This window comes from Micromys minutus, assembly GCF_963924665.1.
Source record: "Micromys minutus genome assembly, chromosome: 25".
Lineage (NCBI taxonomy): Eukaryota > Metazoa > Chordata > Mammalia > Rodentia > Muridae > Micromys > Micromys minutus.
In genome coordinates, this window is record NC_137960.1 from 40,966,002 (window position 1) to 40,985,678 (window position 19,677).

General features: G+C 38.3%; 1 protein-coding gene and 1 pseudogene across 4 annotated transcripts in view; one reads left to right on the forward strand and one right to left on the reverse strand.

The window, feature by feature from the left end:
* Positions 1–19,677, reverse strand: part of REV3L (REV3 like, DNA directed polymerase zeta catalytic subunit) — a 152,483-nt gene that overhangs the window by 108,487 nt on the left and 24,319 nt on the right. The gene's annotated exons all lie outside the window — the stretch shown is intronic.
* LOC308437196 (cytochrome c, somatic-like) lies at positions 10,810–11,127 on the forward strand (annotated as a pseudogene). Its single transcript has one exon. The product of its transcript is annotated as a cytochrome c, somatic-like (transcript).

A 19,677-nucleotide genomic window follows, 5' to 3' on the forward strand; every position in this document is an offset into this window, starting at 1 on the left:
GATGACGGTGGGGAAACAGTCGCTGCTCTGGGAGCTGGCCCCTTCCACTCTGGCCTGGCAGGCTGAGGTCCGGCCCTTGCACGACCTCACCCACTTGACAGAGCTGGTCTTTGGCTCAAGTTAGATCACCTTAACTTCCGGTGGCTTCCTACTGCACTTGAAATAAAATTCAAACTCCTCAACAGCAAAAAAAAAAAAAAAAAAAAAAAAAAAAAAAAGGGGTGGGGGGCAACTATAAAACTTAATTTGCATAGTACCAAATGCTATGACATACCATTTTCATTTTTGTAAAGCCTGGTCTTAAAAGAAAATTTAAACAGACAACAGCAGTTGTAATTTTGAATCTCTAAAAAGATGTAAAACTTCAGAATAAATGTTATTAAAATAACTAGTATTTGTTGATCTTAGGTAAAGTAAAATTCGAGCTTGTAAAACAAAAATTTTGTTCAGATGTTTGGTCAGAATGATCACACACATTAATTTCTATGATCTTTCAATCTAAAGTTAAATAATTGAATCTCAAAGTAAAATTAATATTCTGGTTATGATTAGAAAATTCATCTGGACCTTTAATCTCAGCAGGAGGATCTTCAAGTTCTGGGCCAGCCTGGTACACAGAGCAAGTTTTGGAACAGCCAGGGGTACACAAGAGAGACTGTCTTGAAAGAAAGAAGGACAGAGGGTGAGAGGGAGGGGAAAAGAAAAAAAGAAAATTCATCTTAATAATAAGTAATAAGAAAACAAGAAAGACTTGTCTAATTAAGTTTGTTTCTGTAAATGTCTGAATATTCAGGGGCTAGAGGGAAAAGAGCAGCCTACTCTTTCTCAGGACCTGCGATCTAATTCACCTCACACAGAGGTAAGGGCCTCAGCCTATGGCCCTCCTGAAGATGACAGAAATCCTTAGGAAGTGGAGCCTAGTGGAAGGAACTAGGTCACTGAACAAATACCCTCATGAATTCATGGGAGGGGACCCCGTTCTTCCACTTCCCTTGGCTTCCTGGAGTAAGTCACTTTCCCAAATACACGGCTCTACCGTGCATTTCCTCATCACAAGTTAACAGTGCAAACAGCCACTGCGCCCTCTCAACAGTGAGCCAGAATACACTGACTCCTTCAAGACCAGCTCCTCAGGCTTTTTTTCTAAGAATGAAAAATGAATAGCATAATGAGCAATGGATCTAAATACACATTTTCCAAAAAGAATGCACGAATGGACAGCAAGCACGATGTTCAACACCAGCAACTATCAATAAAACGCAAGTCAAACTCACAGTGAATACTACTTCACCACCCACAGGATAAAGTGAAAGTTAGAAATGTTAGGGAGAAACTGAAAATTTCATACACTGCATATTAATACAAAACGCCTATATGAACATTCATAACAACATTATAAAAGTCAAAAGGTAGAAACAAGTTCACTTGTCCATCAACTAATAAAAAGATTCACATAATGCAAAATACCCATCCAAAGAAATATTACTCTTTGATTTAAAAAAATGAAATATAGGTATGATATTATATAGATGAACCTTAAATAAAGCCAGACACAAAAACTATATAACATGATTCCATTGTAAGAAATATCCAAGAGCAGCCAGCGCTCTTTACCACTGAGCCATCTCTAACTCCCAGAATAGACAAAATTTTAGAGACTGAAAACAAGATTAATGTTGTTCATGCCTAGAAAATTGGTATAAAATGAGGAGTAACTGCTACTAGGTACAGAGGATATTTCTGAGTGACAGACACTATAATGTGGTGTTGGCTGTACTAGGTACAGAGGGTATTTCTGAGTGGTACACTCTATAATGCGGTGTTGGCTGTACTAGGTACAGAGGATATTTCTGAGTGATACACTCTATAATGAGGTGTTGGCTGTACTAGGTACAGAAGGTATTTGAGTGGTACACTCTATAATGCAGTGCTGGCTGTACTAGGTACAGAGGGCATTTGAGTGGTACACTCTAAAATGCAGTGTTGGCTGTACTAGGTACAGAGGGTATTTGAGTGGTACACTCTATAATGCAGTGTTGGCTGTACTAGGTACAGAGGGTATTTGAGTGGTACACTCTATAATGCGGTGTTGGTTGCCCAACTCTGAATGTATCACTGACCACAGACTTGGACAGGTTAGGTGAGTCATATGACATATGAACTATAGCCTAATAAAGCTATTAGGATATGTTTACATCTACCTATACTGTTTCCTTTTGAAGCCTCTAAAGAGAAGGCTTAACTTGGAACATGCCATTAGAATAGATGTATTTATCAAAACGACTGGATTTAGAACAGAAATTATGAAAATGAGGAAATATGGTTATTAGGCACTAAAGACACTTATGAATCTTTGTTTCTCTGTAGAGATATATTAGATGTAGGACTGATAAGCCTTAGGTCACTTTATATTTTGTCACTTTATAAAGATTCAATCACCATTAGCTAACAAAAAAGTTAAAGATTAGGAACAATGAATGTGAGAAAAATTTCCCAAGAAAAACTAACTTGCTTTAATATTTAATAGTTTACTGTCAAAACAAAAGATTCTCCTATTCTTTAAAGCTCTCAACTCATAGTTAACATCTTGCAAATTCTGTATATGAATTTAAGAGTTTTTTAGGACTACATTTAATTAGAGCACTGAACTGATAGTCTAGTGAGTGCTACTAAACAGGAATGGTTACTGAGAAGACTAAAAAAGAAATTATAAAAATTCACAGAATAATGTTTTAGGCAGAAATATACTACCCAAACCTGCTAAATATAACGTGCAGGTCAGGGACCAATACCTTTAAATTTTTGTTTCTGTGTTTTTCACTGCTTTTTTTAAGAGAAGCTGTCCTTTTAGGGGGAGGGGTGTTATCCTAAAGTCAGAGAATCCATGTGCAGCTAGTCTAATCCACCTTCGGGCATTACACTGTTTTACGAGGTGTGCAGACACCTTACATGACAATATTCTAAAACCCCGCACCCGTCTCCCAGCCTCATAGCAACGCTGCTATTCATTCGATTGTGGGAAATTGAAATCACCGACTACATCACTGCCTTTGTTGTTTTGAACAGAAGTCCATACATTAAGGTCAGGAAAATGAAAACTGGCTTGTGTTGATTCATAGCCACAGTCCAAGCAATAGAGAAACTAAGGCAAGAGGATTGCTAAAAGTTCAAGTATGGTTAACAAAGTGAGACTACCCACCCCAAAAATGAAAAACAAAACCAGAGAAAGGCAAGGTGAGTGGTTTGTTTTTGCTTATTCTCCTTCTGGGAATTAAACTCAGGGTTAGGTGAGCGCTCTACCCCTGCACTTCTGAGGATGGGGAAGGGGTGCTTTGGAAACGTTTTAAGACTTGTTTTGGTGTCTAGGTAATGTGCTTGCTTTGTATGTCACGCTGCCCTGGAGTTCTTACAGCTACACTAGGACTGTCATTTCGAGAGGGGATGTGCCCTACGGTTCCATGACTAGACCTTAACTGGTAAGTAGGCCTGCAGCTTAGGCTAGGTTTTCATCAGCACTTCTCAACTTTCCTCCCCTTCCAAAAACACCAGTGGCATCTACAACTGGATTTCTCTTTCTGTAAATCAGTAGACTCTGGGTAGCATTTCCAGCTTCCCTGCCAGCAGTCCAAAGGCACCCCACCATCACCTTCAAAGAAAAGTCTAATAAAGGGGGTCCTAAGATTGAGCCCCAGTAATTTTTAATACAGATGTTCACACTCAGATCCCAACTACTTTTTAGACTTCATTTCCTTACCACGTCTTGGCTTCACTGGCATCTTCCGACAAGCCGTGGCTCTCAGTACTCACTTGTCTTCTAGTTTGAACATTTACCTGGTGACTTTGTGTGTGTGTGTGTGTGTGTGTGTGTGTGTGTGTGTGTGTGTTACTGTTTGTTTTTATTGAGACAGGGTTTCACCATGTAATTCTAGCTGTCCTGGAACTCACTACAAAGACCAGGCTGACCTCAAACTCATAAAGATCTGCCTGCTTCTGCCTCCCAAGTACTGGGATGAAAGATGCCAGCTTTGGTTTGGTTTCTTTTAAAAAACAGATTTTTGGATTGTTCAGTTTCTTTCTTATTGTGAAGACAAGCATAGCAATTTTGCTTCCCTCCTCTGTTCCTCTTCCTAATCAGGTCTTTTATGGAGTTCAGATGGCCTTGAACTCCCAAGTTTGGTGTCACACAATTTCTAATAATTTCACATACATAAATTTCTGTATCTATCCTATGAAAAATTATGAGCTCAAAATGATACCTCCGATCTCAACCCAATACCGCAGAGACATTCTGGACTTCTATGCTTCTCTCCTGACTAATAGCAAGAAACCTGGTCCCTGCTATCCTAAATATATGGCTTATATATAATTACATATTTATGAAAATATGGCTTTGTACAAGCTTAGAACACACACACACACACACATACACAGTCATTTACTAATCTTCACCAAGATGAAAAATCTTATTTAAAAACTATGATTCAGCACTTACGTTTCTGAGTATAGATTTCTATAGAGCAAAATTTATAAATGCGAATTAAGTGAAGGCTGAATGTTCACAAGTGCATCTGTCCTGTTATACACATTCCCATCGTCTGTGTTCTTTTTGCGCTTCTTTTATTTTGTCACACAGTAGGTCAAATTTTTAAAGTCAAGAGAAAGTCCATTCTTACATGTTTACCTCATTTTATACTCTCACAAGCAGTGCACCAAAGCTCAAGTCCCATCACCAGATTCACACAAGTGTTTGGAGACATTTTAATAGTTATACAGTAATGTATCAAATTTGCATTTCTTTTCTTTAATTGAACAACTTTATTTTAAAAAAACAAAGATAAATGTACAGATTTTAAAAGCACTTTTGCATAAAAGTATATGAATACATTTTTCTCAGTACTTGACTTTTTTAAAGGTTTGATAGTATGCCTTAAAATCTTACTAGTTACAATGAGCATAAAGTACATGTAAAACAAGATGTAACCTGGAAATAGTCAAAGGTTTCTTGGTGTGTAAACATTAACCATAATTAAGCATAATGATTTTTCATTTTGTTGTTGTATTTTGGGGGGGGGCTTTGTTTTTCTTGAACTTCATATAGTCTGTGAGTTATTTCTGGGGTATTCAGGGCTTTCTGGGGTTGGTATCCAATTATCAGTGACTGCACATTATGTCTGTTCTTTTATGACTGGGTTACCTCACTCAGGATGATATTCTCTAGATGCATCCATTTTCTTAAGATTTCATAAAGTCATTGTTTCTGATAGCTGAGTAGTACTCCATTGTGTAAATATACCGCAATTTTTGTATCCATTCATCTACTGAAGGACATCTGGGTTCTTAACAACTTCTGGCTATTATAAATAGGGATGCTATGAACATTGTGGTGCACGTGTCTTTGTTGTATGTTGGAGCTTCTCTGGGATATATGCCCAGAAGTGGAATAACTGGGTCTTCAGGTAGTACTATGTCCAATTTTCTGAGGAACCACCAGACTGATTTCCAGAGTGGTTGTATTAGTTTAAAATACCACCAACAGCAGAGAAGTGTTCCCCTTTCTCCGCATCCTCGCCAGCATCTGCTATCATCTGAATTTTTGATCTTAGCCATTCTGACTGGTGTGAGGTGGAATCTCAGGGTTGTTTTGATTTGCATTTCCCTGATGGCTAAGGATGTTGAGCACTTCCTTAGATGCTTCTCAGCCATTCGATATTCCTCAATTGAGAACTTTTTGTTTAGCTCTGTACCCCATTTTTTAATAGGGTTATTTGATTCTCTGGTGTCAAACTTCTTGAGTTCTTTGTATACCTTGGATATTAGGCCTCTATCAGATGTGGGGTTGGTAAATATCTTTTCCCAATCTGTTGGCTGCCATTTTGTTTTCTTGATAGTGTCCTTAGCCTTACAGAAACTTTGCAATCTCATTGAGTCCCATTTGTCAATATTTGACCTTAAAGCACGAGCCATAGGTGTTCTATTCAGGAAATTTTCTCCTGTGCCTATGTGTTCTAAGGTTTTCCCTACTTTCTCTTCTAGTAGTTTCAGTGTACCTGGTTTAATGTGGAGATCTTCAATCCACTTGCACTTGAGCTTTGTACAAGAAGATAAGAAAGGGTCTATTTTCATTCTTCTGCATGCTGGGAGCCAGTTGGACCAACAGCATTTGTTGAAGAGGCTGTCCTTTTTCCACAGAATGTTTACAGCTCCTTTGTCAAAAATCAAGTGACCATAAATGTGAGGGCTCATTTCTGGATCTTCTATTCCATTGATCCACGTGCTTATCTCTGTACCAGTACTATGCAGTTTTTAACATAATTGCCTTGTAATATAGCTTGAGGTCAGGGATAGTGATTCCCGCAGATGTTTTCTTGTTGTTGAGGATGGATTGCGCTATTCTAGGTCTTTTGTTATTCCGGATGAAATTGCAAGTTGCTCATTCCAACTCTATGAATAATTGGGTTGGAATTTTGTTGGGGATTGTATTGAATCTGTAGATTGCTTTTGGTAAGATGGCCATTTTTACAATGTTGATCCTTCCAATCCATGAGCATGGGAGATCTTTCCATTTTCTGATATCTTCCTCGATTTCCTTCTTTAGAGATTTGAAGTTCTTGTCATACAGGTCATTCACTTGCTTAGTTAAGAGTCACACCAAGGTATTTCATATTGTTTGTGACTATTGTGAAGGGTATCTTTTCCCTAATTTCTTTCTCTGCACGTTTGTCCTTTGAGTAGAGAAAGGCTAATGATTTGTTTGAGTTAATTTTATATCCAGCCACGTTGCTGAACTTGTTTGTCAGCTGTAGAAGTTCTCTGGTGGAATTTTTGGGGTCACTTACGTACACTATCATGTCATCTGCAAACAGTGATGTTTTAACTTCTTCCTTTCCAATTTGTATCTCTTTGATTTCCTTTTGCTGTCTAATTGCTCCGGCCAGGACTTCAGTACTATGTTGAATAGGGGAGAGTGGGCAGCCTTGTCTAGTCCCTGATTTTAGTGGGATTGCTTCAAGTTTCTCACGGTTAAGTTTGATGCTGGCTATTGGTTACTGTATATTGCTTTTATTATGTTTAGGTATGGGCCTTGGATTCCTGTTCTTTCCAAGACTTTTAACGTGAAGGGGTGTTGAATTTTGTCAAATGCTTTCTCAGCATCTAGTGAGATAACCATGTGTTTTTTTTCCTTTGAGTTTGTTTATTTGGTGGATTACATTGATAGATTTCCTTATATTAAACCATCCCTGCATCCCAGGGATGAAGCCTACTTGATCATGGTGAATGATCGTTTTGATGTGTTCTTGGATTCAGTTTGCAAGGATTTTGTTGAGTATTTTTGCATCAATGTTCATAAGTGAGATTGGTCTGAAGTTCTCTTTCCTTGTAGGGTCTTTATGTGGTTTAGGCACAAGGGTTATGTGGCCTCAAAAAATGATTTAGGTAGTGTTCCATCTGATTCTATTTTGTGGTGTATAGGCTTTTGTAGTAGGATCTGATGATTTCTTGAATTTCCTCAGTTTGAGTTGTTATATCTCCACTTTCCTTTCTGATTTTGTTAATTTGGATACTCTCTCTTTGCCCTCTAGTTAGTCTGGCTAAGGGCTTATCAATCTTGTTAATTTTCTCAAAGAACCAGCTCTTGGTTTTGTTGATTCTTTGAGTGATTGTTTCTGTTTCTATTTGGTCAATTTCTGCTCTGAGTTTGATTATTTCTTGCCGTCTACTCCTCTTGGGTGTATCTACTTCCTTTTGTTCTAGAGCTTTCAACTGTGCTGTCAAGTTGCTAGTGTATGCTCTCTCCAGTTTGTTTTTGGAGCCACTCAGAGCTGTGAGTTTTCCTCTCAGTACTGCTTTCATTGCATCCCAAAGGTTTGGGTATGTCGTGTTTTCATTTTCATTGAATTCTAGAAAATCCTTAATTTCTTTCTTTATTTCTTCTTTGACCATGTTATCGTTTAATAGAGCATTGTTTAGTTTCCTTGTGTATATGGGCTTTTTGTTGTCTTTGTTGTTATTAAAGACCAGCCTTAGACCATGGTGATCTGATTGGATGCATGGGAGTATTTCAATCTTCTTATAACTATTGAGATTGTTTTGTGACCAATTATATGGTGAGTTTTGGAGACTGTGCCATGAGGTGCTGAGAAGAAGGTGTATTCTGTTTTAAAATGAAATGAATGTTCTGTAAATGTCTATTAATTCCAATTGGTTCATAACCTCTGCTAGTTTCACTGTGTCCTTGTTCAGTTTCTGTTTCCATGATCTGTCCATTGATGAGAGTGAGGTGTTGAGGTCTCCCACTATTATTGTGTGGGGTGCAATGTACTTTTTGAGCTTTAGTAGGGTTTCTTTTATGAATATGAGTGCTCTTGTATTTGGAGCATACATGTTAAGGATTGAGAGTTTCTCCTGACAAATTTTCCCTGTAAAGAATAAAAAGTGTCCTTCCTTATCTCTTTTGATAACTTTTGGTTGAAAATCTACTTTATTCAATATTAGAATGGCCACTCCAGCTTGCTTCTTGGGGCCATCTACTTGGAAGGTTTTTTTCCCCAACCTTTTACTCTGAGATAGTGTCTGTCTTTGTCTCTGAGATGAGTTTCCTGTATGCAGCAAAGTGCTGGATTCTGTTTATGTATCCAGTCTGATAGTCTATGACTTTTTATTGGGGAATTGAGTCCATTTATGTTAACAGATATTAAGGAATAGTGGTTGCTGTTTCCTGCTATTTTTGCTTTTAGAGGTAGAATTGTGCCTGTGTGTCTTTCTTCTTTTGGTTTTCTTGCTTAGGTATTTTCTTGTTTTTACTAGGATGTAGTTTCCCTCCTTGTATTGGGTTTTCCACCTATAATTCGTTGTAGTGCTGGGTTTGTGGTCAGATATTGTGTAAATTTAGTTTTGTCCTGGAATATCTTGGTCTCTCCATCTATGGTGATTGAGAGTTTTGCTGGGTATAGCAGCTTGGGCTGACACTTGTGTTCTCTTAGGGTCTGCATGATGTCTGTCCAGGATCTTCTAGCTTTCATAGTCTCTGTTGAGAAATCCGGTGTGATTCTGATTGGTCTGCCTTTATATGCTATGTGACCTTTTTCCCTTACTGCTTTTAGTATTCTTTCTTTGCTTTGGGCACTTGGCATTTTGAGTATTATGTGTCGGGAGGAATTTCTTTTCTGGTCCACTCTATTTGGAGTTCTGTAGGCTCCTTTTATGCTCGTGGTCATATCATTCTTAAGGGTAGGGAAGTTTTCTTCTACGATTTTGTTTAAGATATTTACTGTGCCTCTTAGTTGATATTCTTCACCCTTTTCTATTCCTATTATCCTTAGGTTTGGTCTTCTCATTATGTCCTGGATCTCCTAAATATCTTGGGTTAGGACCTTTTTGGCTTTTGTATCTTCTCTGACTGTTTTGTCTATGTTTTCCATGTTGTCTTTGGCCTCTGAGATTCTCTCTTCCATCTCTTGTAGTCTGTTGGAGACGCTTGCATCTGTAACTCCTGATTTCTTTTTTAGGTTTTCTACCTCCAGGGCTGTCTCTTTTAGTGTTTTCTTTATTGTTTCCATTTCCATTTTAAATTCCTTCTTCAATTCCTTCATCTCTTTGGTTCTGTTTTCCTCTAGTTCTTTGATTTCTTTGAGTGTTTTTCTTGTTTCCTCTTTAAAAGCTTCTGAATCTTTATGCATTCCCTCCCGTTCTTGTTTAATGATCTCTATCATCATCTTGAGGTATGATTTCGGGTTCGAGTCTTCTTTTTCTGGAGTGTTTGGCATTCTGCTGTTTGCAGTGATGAGAGAGCTGGGTTCTGGTGTTGCCAGGTTGTCTTGGCTTCCATTGGGTAAGTTCTTTCACTTTCCTCTTGCCATCTTGTTGTCTGTGGTTATACCTGGTCTTACTGTCAGTGATTGGTTCCCGTCTCTCCCGTGTACCTGGCCTGTGTCCCTGGATCTCTGCTGTTCCCAGTGGCAGAAGGCCTGAGCATTTGGTCCACATGCATGGGCCCTCCGGGTGGAAACCGAGTCCCTACAGCAGAGTTCCTGCTCCCTTGAACCAATTGGGGGGGGGGGGTCTGAGAGCTAGGCGCAGACCTCTCTGTGCCCTGGCTACTTGAAGCGCAATCTCACTAGGTCTGAGTCCCTGGATCTCTGCTGTTCCCATCAGCCTCAAATTTGCATTTCTATGATGACAGGATTGTATCAAGTATTTTTCCACATTTGCAAACCAAATATTCAAGAACAGTGGAATGTATACAGTCCTTTGCTGATTTTTTTAAAAGTAAACTGCCTTTATAATTTAGCATAGAGTTATTTACACATAGAAAAGTTGTTAGCTACATGTTTTGGAAATATCTCAAAATCTGTGACTCACTTATTTCATTGTCCCATAATAAATAAAATAAATAAAACCTTTGTGGAGGGGGATATGTGTATCTTGCATGTGGCTGGGATTGGGATGAGGGAATCTATGTGTGGCAAGCTCCCAAATCACAGGGACTTGAGTTTTTTCCTGTGACTCTCTTCCTAATCAGTAATCTTCCACTGTAAAGGTCATTGCCTATAGCATTTTTATATAAATAATACATTTTATTTATACACTAAATAGGTATCAATAGTCAACACAAATCCAAAATAAAGCACTAGACCTGGGAGTGACTTTCTCAGGGTGTGTTCATCAGGAAGGGCACAGTACTGAGAACAAGTGTGGTTGCCCTCACACCAGTACTCAGGTGTGGGCTGGCGTGTCCTTGGGTCAAAGAGTGAGACATCTGTTTAAGAGTCTGAACAGTTGTGGTGTTGACCAGCCCAGAGAGAATTTAAGATGGGTGATGTTGAGAAAGGCAAGAAGATTTGTGTTCAGAACTGTGCCTAGTGCAACACTGTGGAAAAGGGAGGCAAGCATAAGACTGAACCACATCTCCATGGTCTGTTTGGACAGAAGACAGGTCAGGCTGCTGGATTCTCTTACACAGAAGCCAACAAAAACAAAGGCGTCACCTGGGGAGAGGATACCCTCCCTGATGGAGTATTTAGAGAATCCTAAAAAGAGATCCTTGGAATAAAAATTATCTTCGAGGGAATTAAGAAGGAAGAAAGGGCAGACCTAATAGCTTATCTTAAAAAGGCTACTAATGAGTAATTCCACTGCCTTATTTATTACAAAACAAATGTCCTGGCTTTTAATGTATACCATAATTTAATTTGTACACCAAATAGATCATGGCTAACAATGTTTTTGTTGTACAGTCCTGATTTAAGTAAAACTGACTTGTAAGTGGATACAGTCTTTTTTAAATCTTTTTTTTTTTTTTTTAAATACTTCACTTCCAGCTGTATACAAGCTGTCACTGCTCTCCCTTTCTCAAGGTAAGATTGGAATTAATTAGTAATGATTCACTTTCCATAGATATGGGGGGTTTTATACTTAATATAACTGGGTATGTTTAAACAGTGGGAAGATTCTATTCCTGTCTCAGAAACAAGAAGAGTCACCTGTGTTTCTGTTTGTGCTCCCTGGCCTCTCACAGGCAATGCTAAGCACCAGGAAGCAACTCTCCTTCACAATGCTGCTTTAGTTAGAATTCCCTACATCAATGATGCTGCTTTCACCACTGAAAGGTATTTTCTGTGGTTCATGTTTGATATCAAATAAAGAGTATTTAACACTTAAAAAAAACAAAAAAGAAGGGCACAGTGCCTCGTGTGCAGCAGGTAACAAGGACATGAACTAGATGGAGGTGAGGGGCAGTGACTACTGGGGACCCTCAGTCAGAAGGGCTCTTTTCTTCTGGAGCACAATCATTGGCCAGCTCTAGCATTTAACAGGGAGGAAGTGTTAAAGATGGCTGTAACTCTACTCTTCACAGAGCAGAGACCTGACACACAAGCAACTTGAAAACCCCATGAAACTTCTTTGCTTTGATCAGTGGCAACCATGAAGAGAAAAGAACTGGTCATGTAACTCTAAGCACATTTAGACCCAGGATGCTAATTTCTGAGCTTCTATGTTTAATTTTTACATTTTGTGAGGTTGAGGGGGTACTGTGGGAGGTGGTATTAATTTTCAACCATACTTAATCTCAAAGTACAATACTTATTGTGTTAACATACAGAAGGAGAAAATTGTATTTACTGCAAAAGTTACAAAGATCTTCACAATTTGCAGTTACATTGGGTGGTTGCAAGATCCAGACTTTAGCCTTGTGGTAACATGTGTTCTGAATCACCAATAAACCCAGATACCCTTGAATGAGGCACTTCAAAGCTAACTGTCAAATGCTAGAAACCCCTTCTATAGAAAAACAGCAATCTTAGTAACACTAGCCCGAAGTTAACTAACAGACAAAATAACCCTATGATATAAAGAGAAAATGAAACCCAGAACTTCCCATATAAATCCAAGACTTTGGAAAGTAATTCAATCACTTCACATTATTAATTGTAACTAAGACCCAATTAAAGAAAGTCTGAACACTGAAAATTAATTAATTAACTAATTTAATTTTATGCAACGTTGGCTGGCAAACCTTTTCTACAACAAAACAACAACAACAAAAAATCAATTTTGGGATTCAGGAGGCAGTCTTTTACAACAAATTCCCTCTTTTTTTTTTTTTTTTGGATCACAGAAACCATCACAGACAATAATGCAGTAAGGAGATGGCAGAATGATACAGAAAACTTTAGTAAGAAAAAGCAGAGGCGGGGCATAAGGCAGGTGAGGCATGTGCACAGGATGTTTCAGGCCTTAAATGAGCTGACCCCTTTTAACATAAGCTCCTTTCTATCAATGATATTTTAAGGCCTGATACTAAATACATGTTCTGCAAATGTTTACAGATATCTTTAAAAGAATCAAAGAACTTAAACAATATACCTGTTACTTTGATATAAACATTATTTATTGAACATTATTAAGAATTAAAAACTGGCAAAATTTCTAAACTATTCCTCGTACTAAACTCAAATATTTGGTCTTTTTTAATTAAAAAAAATCACTTCTACCAATTATAAAGCATTATTGTGCCAATGCTGAAATCAATTGAAGAGCAATATTAATCTTCTGACTCCCTTGGGCAATTTGACTGTTTTTTATAAGAATTAAAGCTAAGAGTTGGCAAAATGGCTTAAAGCACTTGTCACACAATCCTGACCATTTGCACTCAGCCCCCAGAACCCTCTATAATGTGATATAAATGTCCTTTTAAAGTTAGAGCTTGCTCCTTAAAGTTTGAATTTCTTTATTCAGTAGTGTATCTGTCTGAGGGTATGTACACATAAGTGCAAGTGTCCACAAAGGCCAGAGGCATCAGATGCCCTAGAGCTGGAGTTGTAGGTATCACCCAGTAAAAGCACTGAGAATCCAACCTGAGTCCTCTGTAAGTGCCCTCAGACACTGAGCCATTTCTCCAGCCACTGAGCCATTTCTCCAGCCCCTAGAATTTTCTTTGAAATAGCTTTTGTTCTTTACAATCAAGTAATTCTGACTAGAAAATAAGAGTTTGAAATACTCTGGAGAGGATTTGAGCTGAATCTTTAAAAACTGAGGAGAAAGGGCTTTTAGTATAGATGATATACAAAATGAATTTTTCTGTCTAAAATAAAAGGGAAAAGGAGTGTATATTTGTGTGTGTATATAAATGTTTCGTAAATAAACTATTTTATTTTAAAGTATATATGTTCATACGTATGAATGTTCTGCCTGTGCAGCACATGCATGTCTGGTGCCTGTAGAGGCCAGAAGGTGTTGGGTCCCCTGGGATTGAAATTACAGGCAATCGTGAGTGTTGGTGTTGGGAATTGAACATCAGTCCTGTGGAATAGCAGCCAGTGTTGCTGAGCCATCTCTCCAGACCCCTAAATGGTTTTTAAACACTAGACATTAGCTATGTAGGGAAAGTAGTACCTCAGAGAAAGAAGAAAGCAAGCCCCACTCCAACAGTTTCCCACTAGGGAGTAAAGGGAAAAGATCCCACATGAAAACTGGGAACCTCCCTGGTTGGAAGAAACAAAGCCCAAAGGCCAAGCTTGTTAATAGCTGGTAGACAGAGTAAAAGAGGGGAAAGCAGTGTCCAGTGAGTATAATAATAGGTCTGCAGAGTCCTAAAGTCTGTGCTGAGACTATCAGCACATGCTTATGTAACCTCCCCTAAACAGAAAAGAAACAAAGGCAAACATGGAGACCAGACTGTTTGCCCAGCCTTCCCTATTTAAACTTGCCTGACTCTTACCTTCTGATACTGAAGTAAGTGGTAATTTAAGTATGGCCATATGAAATGTGTCCTTTCATTATCAGTAAGTCTGATGATCAACAAGAAAAGGACCTAGCGGCAGCTGCTGGCTACCTTCTTTAGCCTGTGTTCAAAACTATTTATGGACAAACAAATCAATAACAAGATCAGCCCAAGGGAAGAACGATCTTAGTTCTTGAGATATGCAAACTGAAAAGCAGCAATGAGAATGAAATGTGCACTATCTGAAGTCCCAGTCTTTGATCACTGAGATCTAAGAAGCCATTCTCCAGTCTGACAATGCTCATCAATCGCATGTACAACAGCTCCGCACGCAGCTCCCAAGCAGGAAGCAGTTTGTAACACAAGTCCAGTCACCTTAGAGAGCTCTGTGAATGAAGTTGCCTTTTTTGTTTTCACTCCTCAACTCTGACAACTGTTCTGTCAGACAGAACAATCCTAGCAAAGTATACCTGAAGCATCCAGAAAGAAGGCAACCTTACAGACTCTCAGGTCAAATAATTATAAGGTTATTGCTTCAGTAAAACTAGGTCTAAGGGGTTGTTCTGTTCCTACCTAAGAATAAAAATAAACCTTAAAAGTACTAAACTATTTCAAATAAATTAACAATATGTTAGAAAACAACTCAGAAAATTTCTAGAAATACAATAATCAGAAGGACAAAGTAAAGTCTGATGTCTCGTATCTAGTGAAAATTTACCAGCATGAAGACTTGAGAAAAACAATTAACAACTGATATACAGAAAAGGAAGAAAAAAACCAGCCCATCTAGTATTGATACCATATTTAAAAAAAAAAACAATAAACAGTATAATCAATTATCAGAAGAAAAGTAGCTATAGCAGTAACAGGTAAGTCAAAAAATTATACAGATTTAGCAAGCGAAGCCTTCAAAATTGTTAAGCAATATTTATACATTCAAGAAGTTGCTGGGTCTGGTGGTTCATGCCTTTAACCCTAGTCCTGGGAAGGCAGAGGTTAGGTGAGCTAAGGTCAGCCTGGTCTACACAAGAAGCTCCAGGGCAAGCAGTGATACACAGTGAGACCCGGTCTTTAAAAAACAAACAAATTAGAAAAATGCTTAAATTAAGTAAAGATGTATACTATATTAAAAAACCACAAATAAAAAATTTCAACTTAGTGGTGTAAATACATATTTAAGATTAAAAAAAATTACACATCAGAAATGCCAAATTTAAAGATCAATAAACTTGAAGGCACAACAAATTGAAACTCTCTTAAGCATGGGAAAAAACATGAAAATGTTTCACCAAAGCATGCATAAACTATGACAACATTAAACAAACCTACACATGGTATGTATAATTTAAGTCTCTAGAGAACTACTTAAAACTACCCAAAAGCAGGGGAGGGAAGGAGTGTGTAATGAGGTCTTAAAATCGCACATATGAGGAAACCACGGAGACGAGGAGAGAAGTATGAAAAGCTGTATATATGACTCATGTAAGAACAAGTGATTAGACAAGAATTACTCATTTTTTTAAAAACTCAAGTCTAGTATAATAAGTAAAAGAAAGGAGGTTTACTCTGGAAATCAGTCTGGTGGTTCTTCAGAAATTAAACATAGTACTACCTGAGGACCCAGCTATACCACTCCTGGGCATAAAGATGCTCCAACATTTAACAAGGACAAACTGAAAAGAACCCAGATGTCCTTCAACAGAGAAATGGATATAGAAAGTATGTTACATTTACACAATGGAGTACTACTCAGCTATTAGAAACAATGACTTCATGAAATTCCTAGCAAATGGATGGAACTAGAAGCAATTATCCTGGGTGAGATAACAAAAGAACACACATGGTATGCACTCAGTGATGAGCTGATACTAGCCCAAAAAGCCCAGAATACCCAAGAAACAAGTCACAGAACTTATGAAGTTCAAAGAGAAGGAAAGCCAGAAGGGGGATACCTTAATCCTTAGAAGAGAGAACAAAACACTCATTGGAGGAAATAATGGGACAAATAGAGGAGCAGGAATTGGAGAAAAAAAAAAACATCCAAAGACTGCCTCACCTGGGGATCCAGCCCATATGCAGTCACCAAACCCAAGCACTATTGCTGATGCCAAGTAGTGTTTACTGACAGGAATCTGATATGGATGCCTCCTCAGAGGCTCTTCGAGAGTCGTATGGATACAGAGGATTCTTGCAGCTAACAATCGGCCTGAACACAGGGGACACAATGAAGAAACTAGAGAAAGGACTGAAGGAGCTGAAAGGATCTGCAACCCCACAGGAAAAACAAAATTATCAACTAATCAAACCCACCACAGCTCCCAAGGACTAATACACCAACCAATGAGTTCGCATGGAGAGACCCATGGCTCCAGGTGCATATGCAGCAGAGGACAGTATAGTCTGGCATCAGTGAGAGAGAGACCTTTGGTCCAGTGAAGGCCAAGGTGCTGCGGTGGGAGAAGGAGGTTGGGAGAGGGAGCACCTACATGGAAGCAATGGGAGGGGGAGAGGAAGGGAGATGTGCTCAGTTGAGGGTACCTTACGAATGTCCGAACAACAGTAACGAGCTTCACCACTCCTACAAACTGGCTACTCTTCACCTTAACTGTAAAGTTACTTAGAAAGGCATTTAATTTCATTCATAATAATCTCCTTAAACCAGAATAAACACAAATCTGAATAAACACACACACACACACACACACACACACACACACACACACACCCCTGAGAGCATTTTTAGACACACGTCTTGCCTTAACCATGAATAAAGTATTTAAGTGTGACTATTCCCAGGGAGATACTAACACTTCCCAGGAAGTCAGAATGTAAGTCCCAGGGGACAAGTAACTGTGTTGTATATTCACACTCACACCTTGTTAAATTTAAATCAAACGTTTGGCCAAATATAGAAAAGATGATTTTATAAGATACATCAAAGTCAAAATAAGCCTAACCAAAAATTATCCCTTACAGGCTAGCTGGAACCAGTGGCACATGCCTAGGTGACACTCAGGGAGAAAGAAAAAAAAAAAAAAAAAAAACCTGTGAATAAAAAAAAAATTTACATAGCAAGCCCCTGTTGAAACAAAACTTTTTAAAATTTTTTCTAAAAACTTAGAAATGTGAATGTTTTAAGCTACACCCTATTTAAAATAACACATTATGAGAGAAAATACCTGGCATCTTACATTAGCCAGTAAGTATTTTGGTAAAGAAGCATTAATCATAAAAGAAAAGCTCAGACTTTCCAGACTGAGAGAAAATAATTGTACATCGGGTACCTGATAAAAGATCTGCACAAAATACACTTCTAAATTAATGATAAAGGAAATAACTCAAAAGCCCCACACCCCTGCCATAAATAACTTCATCAAAGAAGGAAATGGAAGAAAAAATAATCCACACCAAGCTGGAGAAATGGCTCAGCAATTACAAGCACATATGGTCTTGCAGAGGGCCCCAAGTTTAGCTTCCTGCACCCATGTAAAGTGGCTCACAACTCCAGTTCTAGGGAGAGCTGGTGCTCGCTCCCTCTCTTTCTCGCTCTCTCTCCTAGCCTCTACAGGTATTGTGGCAACACATGTGCATAAACACACACACACACACACACACACACACACTTTAAAAATTATAACAAAAAATTTAAAAGATGTCCTTAGTCCTTAGGGAAATAAAATTGAAAACAACAATGAGATGTCATTGTATTTCTACAAAAAGGTGTTCAATCTAAAGACTGCACATAAACAAATGTTAATAGGAATATGGAGAAACTTGGCCACTCACACATTGCTAGAGCCAATGCTAAATTATAGTTATTTGGGGATTGGGGAAGCCTGGTAATCCCACTCTTCTGAAGCTGTAAGAGAAAGTATATAATCATGTAAAAACATGTATCAGTGCCCACAGCAGATTTATTCATAACAACTCTAACAACCCAAGTACCAATAGTTTAGTGACTGCCACAGCCATGTAATGGAAAACTAACTGAAAAAATGTAAAACACCACCACAGTACTAATACACACAAAAGAATGAAAGGAACATATCCTGTATGATTCCATCGATATGAAATTCTAGAAAAGGTAAAGTCATAGGAACCCTGGTAATACTGCAGATCAACAGTTGCCAGGAGACAATGGTACATAACCCTTTTAATGCAGCAGACATGCAGAGATGACTAGATTCTTCTGCCATGACTCATCTCCCTGATCAACTTTACTATATGCAACTCTCACCTCAATAAGAACTGATTTAATTAAGGCAGAGAAATGGATATACCTGCCCTTGATCTCACTTCACTCACAAAGATGTATTAACGATTGACAGATAATAGCAACAGGTAGGAAAGTAAGGTGGCTGACTGAGACAAAAAAAGAAGAAAAAGAAAAGACAGCTGGCAGGAATGACTCAAAGAGAAAGAAGCTGCTATACTTAAGTTACTAAGAAACACTTAGATCATAGCAAAGCATCAATAGTGTCTTCAAAATAACATTCTTTCTCTTTGTTGTTTAAAAGTGTTTCTCTATAAAATCCTAGCTGGCCTCCAACTCAGAGCTCCACCTGCTTCTGTCTCCTGAAGGCTAGGACTAAAGGTGTGTGCCCAGCTCAAAAGAAAAAAAAAATTATAGCAGGTCCAACTCAGAAGTAGCAACACATTTCTGGTCACTATCCCACATCTACTGCATCAGAATTCTAGGTGAAAAGAGCCTAAATCTACTTTTGAAATTGTCCCAGAGACTGAAGCAGCAAGTACAGGGCTTCCAGAGTATGTGAACAGGGGTCTCTTTCCTGTGCTACCTCATGGGCTCTTTTCCTGAGTATGTGACCAGGGGTCTCTTTCCTGTGCTACCTCATGGGTTCTTTTCCTGATAATTTTGTCTTGTCCAACTTCAATGTGATGGTATTTGTTTTTTTACTTTTGATATTGTTATATATTTTGAAGGAAGGAAAGAAAAAAGGAAAGGAAGGGAGGGGAACCTAAAACAACTAAACTGTCCCTTCCACCTGCTGGGTGAGGAAAGATTAGTTTTCTCCAATAGACTGACACTGGATATAGAAACTATTCCTGGACAGGCCAATGTATAATGGACTCCAGGAGGGTTTTGTTTGTTTGTTTTTTGTTTGATTGGTTGGGTGGGTGGCTTGGTTTTGGTTTTGTATATGTGTGTACTTTTATTGGCTTGCAGTTTGGTGTGGGGTTTTTTGATAGTTTGGGGGATTTGTTTGTTTCTCATTTTGGCTGCAGCTTTGTTTTCTTGGTTTTGAGAAGGGGGTTACTGTATTGGGGTTTTGTCTGTTTTTTGAGAAATAAGTTGGGTAGAGAGGGAAGAGGGCAAGGATCTGGAAGATTTGGAGGAAGGAAAGAATATGATCAAAACATGCTTAATAAAATTTTTAAAGTTTTAAATAATTGAAAATATATTTAAAAATTAAAAACTATCCCATAGAAAGTCT